Below are 11,919 nucleotides of genomic sequence, written 5' to 3'. Positions count from 1 at the left end.
TATTAGTACGAGAGATGACTTTTCAACATTAGCCACCATGAATAGTACTAGTGCTATAATTGAGACCTCTAACAAGTATTCACTTCCTTCTTGGTTGACACCACTTGTAATGAGATACGATCCTAGAGCATATGGTGCTTGGATACATCATGTCCTTCCTTGTGATTGGGAAGAATTCTCTTATTTGGGTCATTGACACATGATAACTGCATCTACTGTCAATGGTGCTGGTTGAGGACTATATGTTTTGTAGGACCTTCATGTACTGAGTGATCATGTTGTCACATTGATGCCATTTAGTGGCCTAGAGTACTCATGGGATGATTGGCATCTGCTATCTTCCTATATGATTAGTTTGTCAAGATATGGCTTATGTATAAATGCTACATCTCTTAGAGAGAAAGAGGATCAATTTATGATGATCGTGTATATGTATATGGTAGTCCTTATACACAAGGCAACATAACAAGATATATAAATAGTGCCATGAGAGAGAAAGAAAAGACAAGTATATATGAGGAACATGTAAGACATGAGTAGTCTGATTATATGCCTAGCTCTAGAGGATGATACATGGTGGTTGTAGCCATGAGGAGTTTATCCATAGAAGAGCTATTTGTGCATATTCATTTCATAGGGAGATACCTACTCGGACGAAAACAATGACAGTTAACAGGATTACCCATACATGTTCCATTGGTTCGATGTCAACCTCCAAGAAATGGATAGTTTTTATGATAGACATATAGATTTTCATACTTATAACTCTATTATGTACACAAAATAATTTTTAGTAATTATCTATGAGTATGAAAGTAAATCAAACATCAAAATGTTATTCTCATGATATTTGAGTTTGTATGAGATTCTATGAAGAGGTTTTCTTTTGGTTATAGTAATTGTAGATTGATGAGATGAAGATAATGAGATGGATAGCAATGTAAATATGAGATGGATGGATTTTCATAATATATGAGAATGTACAAATTTTGTATATAGTTTTTTGATTGGTTTTGTAATCGATTTTAATATGTAGAGTTGAGGATGACGATAATGACATGGGTGGCAATATAGATATGAGAAGAATGGTTTTTCATGATATATGAGTTTGTATGAGATTTATGAGTAGGCTTTTGATTGGTTTGGTAATTGGTTTTAATATGTAGATTGAGGATAACGAATAATGAGAATTATGGAGATGCAAATATAATCTCCGATCCTCACAATGGACCTCACATTTCTCAATTATCATGAGAACATGTTAAGTTACGTAAAGAGAAGGTGTCTACACTATACCAATCACTAAGGTTTGAGTGCAATAAATCCTAAGCCAATGCTGGACAATGAAGAAGAGCAAATGTATGATGATGGAATCAATTATTTTATCTGATGATTGGTTTATTGATGATGAGTAGATGATGTCGATGCCAATAAAAACAATGATACAAATGATATTTGAAGTTGAAGAATGAAGCTACAACTCCAATTTACGAAAGTGCAACAATAGTCTACTTGCATCAAGGGTGGAGGCAAGTTCAATAATGGCTTCATTAGGAATGGAATGCAAAATCTATCATGCATGTCGCAATGATTGCATTTATAGAGAGAAAATTTTAAGAATAGCACAAGTTGTCCCAAATGTGGAGAGTTATGCTACAAAAGTGATAGCAAAGGTCAGGTCTCCACCAATGTGTCAAGAAAGGTCCTCACTCACTCTTCAAAAGCCCAATTTGGATGCTGCCCACTAACTTCACTAGATTATTACAGGAGGTGAATGTGAACGAGGGACAAAAAGTCTGTCAAGGTTAAAAGATTACCATAACTAAAAGCATGATTGAAAATGCATTAGGCAATCCTGGAGGCAATCTGCAAGAACACTTCTTAGAGAATGAGTGGAAGAGACATAATATTCTAGATGTATACCCCAATGATCAGTTTAGTAAAGATGGTAGAATCAAGGTTTCTAGCTTACCAATAGACCTACATGAGGTGTTGAAGAAGAAAATGCACTTTTTTGTGATACAAGAGGAGCCGTGAAGTTCTAGTAGGCTCAAGTAGCAGTAGAGCAACTAAAAGGGCTTGATGTCTCTTTCTCAAGGGTGATCTCAAAGAGCGTGATAACCAATTTAAAGAATTGCATGGATTGCAAATCCAAATTGTCAGCTTAGTCTACTGGAGTTGCAATGCACCGATGACATCTATTAGATATGCTCAATGCCCCACCCTCCTGGTATCCACCAGTGGTCCAAGGTGCTCAAGTTGTAAGGCCCCCAAATGAGGAGAAGCCATGTGTGAGCCTGGGACATTGGATGGATCCTAACTTGCATGTCAGATGAGGTCTATCAATGAGACTGTTGATGGTAGAAAGGTGATTGTGTGGGAGTCCCTTGCTCTCACTAGGGTCTATGGCTAGCGGCCCCCCTAGTGGGGGTTTAGGGGCGAGAGCCCCCGAGGCAAAGGTATGGAAAACATTCCCTGAATATTCCATGGACAACTAGTCAGCTCCATTGACTAGGTTGACTGGTCGGCTCCACCAACTGGTTGACTGGTGGGTTCCACCGACTATGTTGATCCGACTACCACCCTCATAGCTATAAAGAGGCGGCCTTCCCAGTCCATTGTATCAGATTAGATCAGATCTTCCAGCTAGTAGCTCTTCACCTAGTATCTGTCTAGATCGCCATCTAGGCTCCACTGTGGGAGCGCACGGGTGGATGGAGCCATCATTTGTACTACATCAGTATTGAAGGAAAATTTTGTTCCTCTCCAGTTTATGTACTCTCTTTCTTTGTTTAGTTCTGTTCTGCTGCACTGTGTAATTTAACATCTACCCTGAAAGGGATTTTTTAGCAATATGATAAGAAGATGGACCTTAGAAGGTGACTTTTCTACAAGAGAAAGCCACTGATGCAACAAAGGCAGTGCTACATGAGAAGAGGAGGTAGAAGCAAGGGCCTTGCAGGCATGAGAGCAAAGTTGAGGCCACTGCAAAAATGGTTGACATAGAAAAGTAGAGAAGAAAATCAAGGATAGGCTTGAAGACATCAGAGTGGATTGGGACATCACAGAGAAGAGGCTTGCAATGATGAAAAATCATCTTAAAGATCAGAGAGTTGAAAAGGAGGCTCTTTACAAATGTCTCTTCAACATGCATAATGCATTGAACATTGAAAACGACTAGATGATGGAGGAACTAAAAAGGGAGACTAGAGAAACTAGAGCGGTGATGTAGGAGTTGTGAGATAGCTTCAAGGTCAAGAAGAATGGGGCAGAGAGTAGCCATAATGGAGAAGACAATGAGGCAGCGTTCCAAGCTAGGAAGGATGCAGAGAGCAGCCACAATGGAGTAAGTTGCAGTAGCCACAATGAAACTTGTTATGTAGAACCAAAGTTAAGCACAAGATCCTACAACAAGATTATAATAAGGTTGTTCATGAGCTTGCAGTGGCTTTCAAAAGTTTTGAAAAGCATTCCATCGTCTCATGAAAGATTTCCAAACTAGACTGGAAGCCTTAAAAACGGCCTGTCTTGATGCTATTGATCAATTTAATAAGCTTCAAGAGATGCTGAAGGAATCAAATGAAGCTATTGCATGGAGTGAGCAAAGAGTGGAGGAGCTAAAGGAGAATATCCATAGCCTTAGGATGATGGAGGAAGGAATTAAGAAGCAACTTCTCATGTACAGAGTCAAACTATTGTATTGACGACGACTGCAATAGTAAAATCGAATGCCTAACATGGTATGCAATAGGGTTTGAAATGCACGGTATGCCATACCCCCATTATAGATGATTGCATGATCCGATGGCCTACGTGCTCCCACCCTATGCATGTTTTTTGCTTTGGGGTGTTTGTGCATGCATGCTTGGTATGTGAAGTATGTAATGTGTCACTGCCCAGGTCATGGAAAGATCAAATGTGCCTGCCTACTACAACTATCCACAATGACAAAGTAAATGCTACAACTCAATTTGCCATTTGGGCAAAAATCACAAAAGACAAGGAGCTTGAATTGAAGAATCCCAAGCCCAAGCCTGATTGCAAAGAAAAGGAGCCTGAAGGGAGGAAGCAGCTCCCTTCAGGAAAGGAACAAGAAGGGTCAAGCCTACAACTAGGAGCTCAAAGCAAGGAAAGAGGAAGTGACATGAAGGAAGGGGATAGGTCCTTGAAGGGATGAACCATCCCCCTTCAGGAAAGGAGCAAAGAGGGCGGAGCTTGCAATCAGGGAGATTAAAAAGGCTACTTGCTCAAAGCAATGTGGCACCAGATCTTGAAGGGAAGAACCGGTCCCCTCTAGGAAAAGAGAAAGGAGGACTGAGCTTGCAATGAGGGAGTGCAAAAAGGTGACTTGCTCAAAGCAATGTGGAACCAGACCTTGAAAGGAGGAACCTGCCCCCTTCAAGAAAGGAGCAAGGAGGGCCAAGCCTACAATCAAAAAGCTTAAAAAGGTGACCTGCTCAAAGCAATGTGGAACCAGCCCCTAAAGGAAAGGAGTCTTTCAGATGTAATCTATGTAATTTGTATGTAGTCTATTGAATTATTGATGTTATCCAAAGTTTACTTGGGCAATGTATCTATTTAGGATAGCAATTTTCAGCAATGCGATTCATTTTAGTATAGCACTGGTTGGTTGCAGCTTGGATGTTGGTTGCACAATAGGATATTAACTCCCACTAGTGCAGTGATTTGCTTCTATTCTTACAAGATGACGAACATATAATTCATTTGTTTAGGATTTGTGGTCACCATCTTGATGGCTGAAATCTGACAATAGATAAAGAGAACCAGTTGTCTAAAGGGGACTATTTTCGTATAGAACTTTGCAACAATTTTAGGATAGTTGTGTAGGATAAGTGGTCGCCTCCAGTGTAGTGACACTAGGATATTAACTACCATCAGTGTGGTGGTTGCTTGGGATATACTAAAAAGAAGTATGGAATTTATTATTTGGGATTTACAAAACAAGTGTAGTGGCTAGTTTGGGATTTACTAAAAGAAGTGTAGTCTCAAATGGATAAGTGGAATACTGTTTCCTACTTTACTATTATTTTAGTCCTTGTTGCAATAAATCCTAAATGAGGGAAAAAGAATTCTGAGCCACCACAGTGACTGGAGGCTTGGTCGTGCCATCTAGATACACGTTGTACATTCTAATCTGAACTGGATGTGGAGTTATTCAGAGAGCAGTGCATTGATGATATCATCAACAAAGTCCAAATTTTCCCAGCCAATGCTCCTCCTGACAGGGTACTAGGTCAACGTTTGCTTGAGTGTAGCCAATCACGGAACTATTTTTGAGGCCATTTTTGGGTCGCGACGTGCTTCTAGGTAAAATTTTGAATTTTGCACAGACCCGTGCTATCGCCATAAATTTTTCCAGTGTTATGATGATGCACTTGCGTAATTATGAGACACAATCTATCGCTCCTAAACACCACATAGTTGGACACATGACATCTCTGCACTACATCGTGTGCATCTCTGCACTGCTTTGCATAGCGCAATCTCTAGCTTGATCACCTATCATCGTGCATCCTTTTGCCATACCTTTGACACCTATCACTAGGTAGCACATCCATGCAGATCATTAAAATTCAAGGTTGTCTTAGAGAGACCACCGCGTTGGTTCTTGGCGTAATAATGAGACAATCTATTATTTTGAACATCGCCACCATAGCGCAGTCTTTGGCTTGACCACTTGTCATCACGCATCCTTTTGCCATAGCTCTACCACCCGCCACTTGGCAGCACGCCCATGCAAATCATAGGTTAGCTTAGAGAGACCACCACGCTGGTTTTTGGCATAATAATAAGATAGAATCTATCATTTTAAACATCGCCTCAGTGTAGTCTCTGGCTTGATGACTTGTCATCATCGCCCAGAATTCAAGGTTGTCTTGGAGGAACCACCGCATTGGGTCTTGGAGTTATAGCTCCATTACCTATTTTACATACTACGGGAGGTCTATGACGACCATCACACTGGCAAACAGAAGGAGATCTATGACAGCCACCACTCTAGTTCTTGGTGTTATATATTTATGTACCAAGGAAAATGTATTTCCTTGTGCAACCAAGTTAAATGCAATCGACGATATGGCCCTTTAGGGGCAAGGGCCATATCGACATGCCATATCTGTCCAGTGGCATCTTGGATATTATATAATGCATGTTGATATGGCCTTTGCCCCTAGAGGGGACCCCTAAGGGCCATACTATCAATTCATTTTTTGAAAGTTTAATTGTATTTTTATAGATGTATCTCCATGTAACCACAATGGTGGGTAATTGGAGCTATAGGTGACTTTTCTATAAGAGAAAGCCACCGATGGAGGAAAGGCAGCGCAACTTGAGAAATATCTCAAGGATGGTGCAAAAGCCAAGGTAGAGGAGGAAGAAGCAAGGGCCTTGCAGGCACAAGAGCAAGCTGAGGCCACTGTAAAAATGGTTGACATGGAAAGGCAAAGAAGAGAAGAAGCAGAGACGTGCATCCAAGAGCTCCAAGATAGGCTTGAAGAATTTAGAAGTGATGGGGACATCACGGACAAGGAGCTAGCAATGCAAAAAGAACTTGAAGATCAAAGAGTCGAAAAGGTAGGTCTTTACAAACAGCTCTGCAACATGCAAATGCATCGAACATTGAAAATGACCAGATGATGGAGGAGCTGAAAAGGGAGAATGCAAAAACTAGAGCGGTGATGCAAGATCTATGAGAGAGCTTCGAGGCCAAAAAGGTTGGGGCAGAGAGGAGCCAGGGTGGATAAGACAATGAGGCAACTCTCTAGGTTAGGAAGGATGCAGAGAGCAACCATGGAGGAGCAAGTTGCAGCTGCCATGGTGGGGGTTGTTTTTTTGAAACACTATTGGAAGTTCAAAGAGTAAGCTGCAAGACGCTGCAACAAGATTACAACAGGGTTGTGCATGAGCTTTTCGTGGCTTTCGACAATTTTAAAAAGCAGTCTGTGAGAGAATTACAAACTAGAGTGGAATTCTCAAAAACGGCCCATGTTGATGTTTTTGAGCAATTTAAGCAGCTTCAACAGATTCTAAGGGATTGAGATGAAGCTGTTGCACGGAGTGAGCAAACAGTGGAGGAGATGAAGGAGAACATCCACAACCTTAGGATGAGGGAGGAAGGAATCAAGAAGCAATTTTATTATGTATAGGGCAAGACTGTGGTATTAACAACTGCAATAGTTAAATCGGATGCTTATCTTACTATGCAGCAGGGTTCGAAATGCATGGTCTACCATACCCCCATCATAGATGACTGCATGATCCGATGGCCTGTGCACTACCACCCTATGCATGTTTTTTCCTTTGGGGTGTTTGCAAATTTCTCGATTTGATGGCATCTTGCTATTGAAGCATTTGGTAATGGAGGCTAATTGGGTAGTGAAACCCATCATTAGAGAGCATAAATGTAAGATTGCTATGTAGAGAATGTCATTTACCATAGCCTAAGTCATGGACGGATCAAATGTGCCTACCTGCTATAGCTATCTACGATGAGAAAGTAGATGCTGCAACTCAATTTTCCATGTGGGCACAAAATACAAAAGACAAGGAGCTCAAATTGAAGAAGGTCAGGCCTGACTGTGAGGAAAAGGATACTAAAGGGAGAAATTAGCCCCCTTCAGGAAAGGAGCAAGAAGGGCTGAGCGTGCAATCAGGGAGCTCAAATCAAGGAAAGAGTAAGTGACATGAAAGGAGGGTCCAGGCTCCTAAAGGAAGGAACCATCCCCTTTTGGGAAAGGAGCAAGGAGGGATGAGCCTTCAATCAGGGAGCTCAAAACGGCAACTCAAAGCAATGTGGAACCAACCCCTTGAAGGAAAGGAGTCCTTGAGATGTAATCTGAAGGAAAGGAGTCTTTGAGATGTAATCTGTGTGTAATCAAATGAGTTATTAATTTTCTCCAGAGTTTACTTGGGGCAATGTATCTGTTTTAGGATAACACTAGTGCATGGTTTACTTCTATTATTATGACTTAACTGCCATCAATGCAGTGGTTGGTTTCACATTAGGAATATAACTGCCCCCTCCTGACATACCAAGGCTTACAATGCTCAAAGCTCCTCTGCCCAATTGAAATGTCAGGATTCTAATCCATAAACCTGAGATACAGCTCCATCTACTGACCCAACATGTGGAAACAACAATACATTGAGCCCCCTTTTTGCACTATTATGAGGAACACAAAACAAAACATAGTATGTGAAAAAACACGGCCTAATTAAGCTAATCAACCTATGAGAAAACAAAACAATGTCAACCCCTGCGCTGGTTTAATATAGACATATAATGAATTTAAAAATTAAACTAATCCAGATACTAGTAAAACAAAACAATTTCAACCTCCGCGTTGGTTAGGACAATCACAATTTCAACTATCGAGTTGGTCCAGGACAGTCACAATTTCAACCATCGAGCTAATCTAGGACACGATCACAATTTCGACCACCAGGCTAGTTTAGGACAGTCACAATTTCAACTATTGCTTTTCATTTTTTTAATTTTAAAATTAGACAATACCAATATATTGATTTTTATTTCTATTCAACCACAATTCAATCAGTAATAATTGATGTTTTACTTGAACTATCACTGGGCTACTTTAGGATAATCACATTAAGTCCAAGCCATCTCGATCTAGAAATTAAGTGGTATATGACCTGAATAGTAGGAAATTAAATGTAACTAATTTAAGTACTAAGAAACACAGTAAATTTAACCACCGGACTGGCCAAAACCTAATGTCTATTCAACCACGTTGGTTCAAGGCAATCCCATAATTGGTGTTTGAGCTGACCTAGCCACATGATTGCATGATGTCCCAACCACCGAGATGGTTTAGGACAATAACAATATATTTCTGTTTTGTTGTGAAATACATTGCTGTTAATTTTTTGTCAACCACGCTGGTTTAGGACAATCACATAGCTAGTGTTTGAGCTATCCCAAAGCTCAATCCCAACTAGCCATTAGGCTAGTTTAGGCAACCTTTGAACTAGTATGTTGTATCAAGCATGTGTATGATGTGCTTGGTCAAACACCTTGCATCTCCTCCTCTTTTTATAGATGTCCTTCCTATTTGGAGAAGCTATTATATTTTCATGCCAAACATTGTCACTCTAGCAATGACTTCCATACTTAGGCTATCCCTCCTTTTCTTACGTTCTATTGAAACCCATCAACTTCTAGGATCGGGATGATTGTGCATTGCTTTCTCTCTACATTCAACCACTAGAGCCATGTTGGTCCATCTGATTGACAACATCTTTGACATTGTGCACCCAAGCCATTTCTCCTTTATTTTAGGGGACACCAAAATAGCTAATGTCGCCCTCTTTGCCCTAGTTGATCTAAGATGTGCACCCGTTTCAGTTTTTGTGGGCCATTTCTCAGGTTAGAGAGCATTGCCTCTTGGGTGTGCATCTTCCGAGCTATTGGTAGGATTGTTACTCTATAAACTTTAGGGTGCAGGATAAAGCTTGTGAAGACTCAAGACTGGTATTCACCTGAATGGCCTGATGTTAGCTCCCTTGAATGATCCCAACAATCATGATGCCATAGCTCATGTTCTTCGCTCTGATGCCAATGATCGAATGTGTGCATATGCAACTGCTTCCTGTTGCTTCTCTGTAAGGAGTCTCCTTTCTCCTCATTGTTTCTCCCTTTGCAAATGTTGCAAAAGTGTCTTTTGTTTCCATTTCATGGCCGTTTTGATATCGTGCCAATCCTTTACTCGACCCACAATTCGTTCCTTGTGCCTTGACCAAGCTTTTTAGCTTTCCTATCTTGCAGCCTCTATTTGCTTCTCTTGTAAGAAATAGTGAGCTATATGTTTCCATTGATGCCCATGGCAATGATCAATCTAGAATAGACCCTCTAGAACAGAGAGAAGCTAGCTTGTGAGGTGAGTAAAGAATAGAAGATAACTTACCCGAAAGACAACAATGCCAAACCAAAGTCTGTGCAAGGTCATGTGAGGTGTGTGCAGGTTGTAGGGCATTTGCACGGTGGGGGTAATTTGCAAGTACTTAATATTCCAAGATTTGATGGGCGGGAGGTGTGAAAATTCAAAATTCGTTAGAGTAGCAAAATTTTCAGCCACTGTGGGTTTCCCCCATCCGGCGATACACGTTAGGAGAATTGGATATCCCAAAAAAGTGCAATGTGGCTATAATTCTTCAAAACACAAATAGGCCAAAGGGTGTGCTATCCGGTTTGATGTTGTGTATTATGAAATGCAATGACCTTTGGCATTCTATGAGCCACATAGCAAGCAAGTGCATTGAAAAAGAAATAATTCAAAGTGGTACATAGTGTTGGATTTACTAAAAGATCTTTGCACGTGCAAGAATTGCACATGTTCAACTTCTTACATTTTAGGGTGAATCGAGATACCAATATCAAGAAATATCAATGTTTTAAGACCACCATGCAGTGGACCCACTAGTTTGGATCCAAATTTTCAATCCGTTTTGGTTTTCAACAACAAATTAAAAAAAAGTTATGGAGCATGCACTTTAGTACAACATTGGAGGGCCAGTAACCCATACCTAATGTTCTCATTTAGGTGTGTCCTTGGGTTGAGGAGAAGCTCAGATAGTGTACCTTTCAATAATTACTTGGTTACATTTATGCATAGAACAAAATTTTGATGTTTTTGAATAAATCGCTATATTCTATACTCTTCAGGATACATGCTTCACATGCAACATAGCATTTGTAATGTTGTAACAGTCTCATTTCAAATCACTATTCCATAATTTTTGGTCTCATGTTCAATTTTGAATGTGTACTACGACTTGAAGAAAAAGTTTGCCGAATTCGGTTGAGCAATGCATAAGTTATGGGCCATGCAAGACACCTATATACTGAAAATTAGCTGAACCTCACCAAAAATGGCTACACCCAAGCAAACAATGACTCAAGAAGGGGAGGATCCTTGTGCCTCTAGATGCGGATGAAATCAAATCATGGGAGGATAAAGATGTCCAAGCCCTTGCATTAAGCATAGGTACGATGGCGGATGCAGTTGTTCCTGACATCCAAATGGTAGGCAAGTCACAAGGGCATGAATTTTTGATTGTGAGATTTACTAATGACTACCTTTAGCCTACATGTGGGTAAGGCCATGGATTGTTAGGTGTGCAAAGCCCCCTAGAAATTAATAGCCTTGGGGGTGAATTAATTGTTGGGCCCTGGGAGTGGTCTAAAGAGGGGGAAAAGGGCCCTTAGCACTAAAGTTTTGGGGCCATTGGCCAATTGGAGGGTGTATGCATGATTAGGTGGTACACTAGCTACCACTTTTTGTGAAGGTTGCAAGGATGGCTTGCTACCACACTTAGTGACTAGTAGTTTGTATTAATTTGAACATGATACTATAATTTGAAAACTACTCTAGGATTCAATGCCGGTTGCCAGTTTTAGTCTTATTCCCTACTGAACATCCTATTGTGGGGATTGGCAGAAGATGCACACAGCTAAGGCAAAATGAAGAGGTGCGGGAAGAGGTTTCCTCCCCCATCTACTCTGCCTCTCCAAAGAAAGCAGGGAGAGGAAAACGGAAGGTAGCAACTCCCTCTTCATCTTCAACTTCACCGACACCTTCTCCTCCATATAAAAAAAAGAAAGGAAAAACATCGAGGTTGCCCAAGGTTGATAGTCCAGTGTAAGGTTCTACTTTGCACAACAAAAGGTTCTACTCTGCACAACAAAAAGAAAGGAACACCATCGAGAGTGCCTGAGGTTGACAGTCCAATGACTCCGGTGAGGTTTCAAATTTGGGTTGCAAGTTTGTCAATTTTCTTCGTGCATGATAGCATCTTTCTTTCAGCTAAAATGCATGCACCTTCTCACAACATGCCTTCTTCTCCCACTGTGTGTTTGAGAAGATGAATTGGTGGCATCCT

This window comes from Dipteris shenzhenensis, chromosome 7 (genome assembly GCF_047967505.1).
Source record: "Dipteris shenzhenensis isolate YYH24624 ecotype China chromosome 7, Dip_SZ_1.0, whole genome shotgun sequence".
Classification (NCBI taxonomy): Eukaryota; Viridiplantae; Streptophyta; class Polypodiopsida; order Gleicheniales; family Dipteridaceae; genus Dipteris; species Dipteris shenzhenensis.
Note: the sequence above shows the minus strand (reverse complement) of the source record.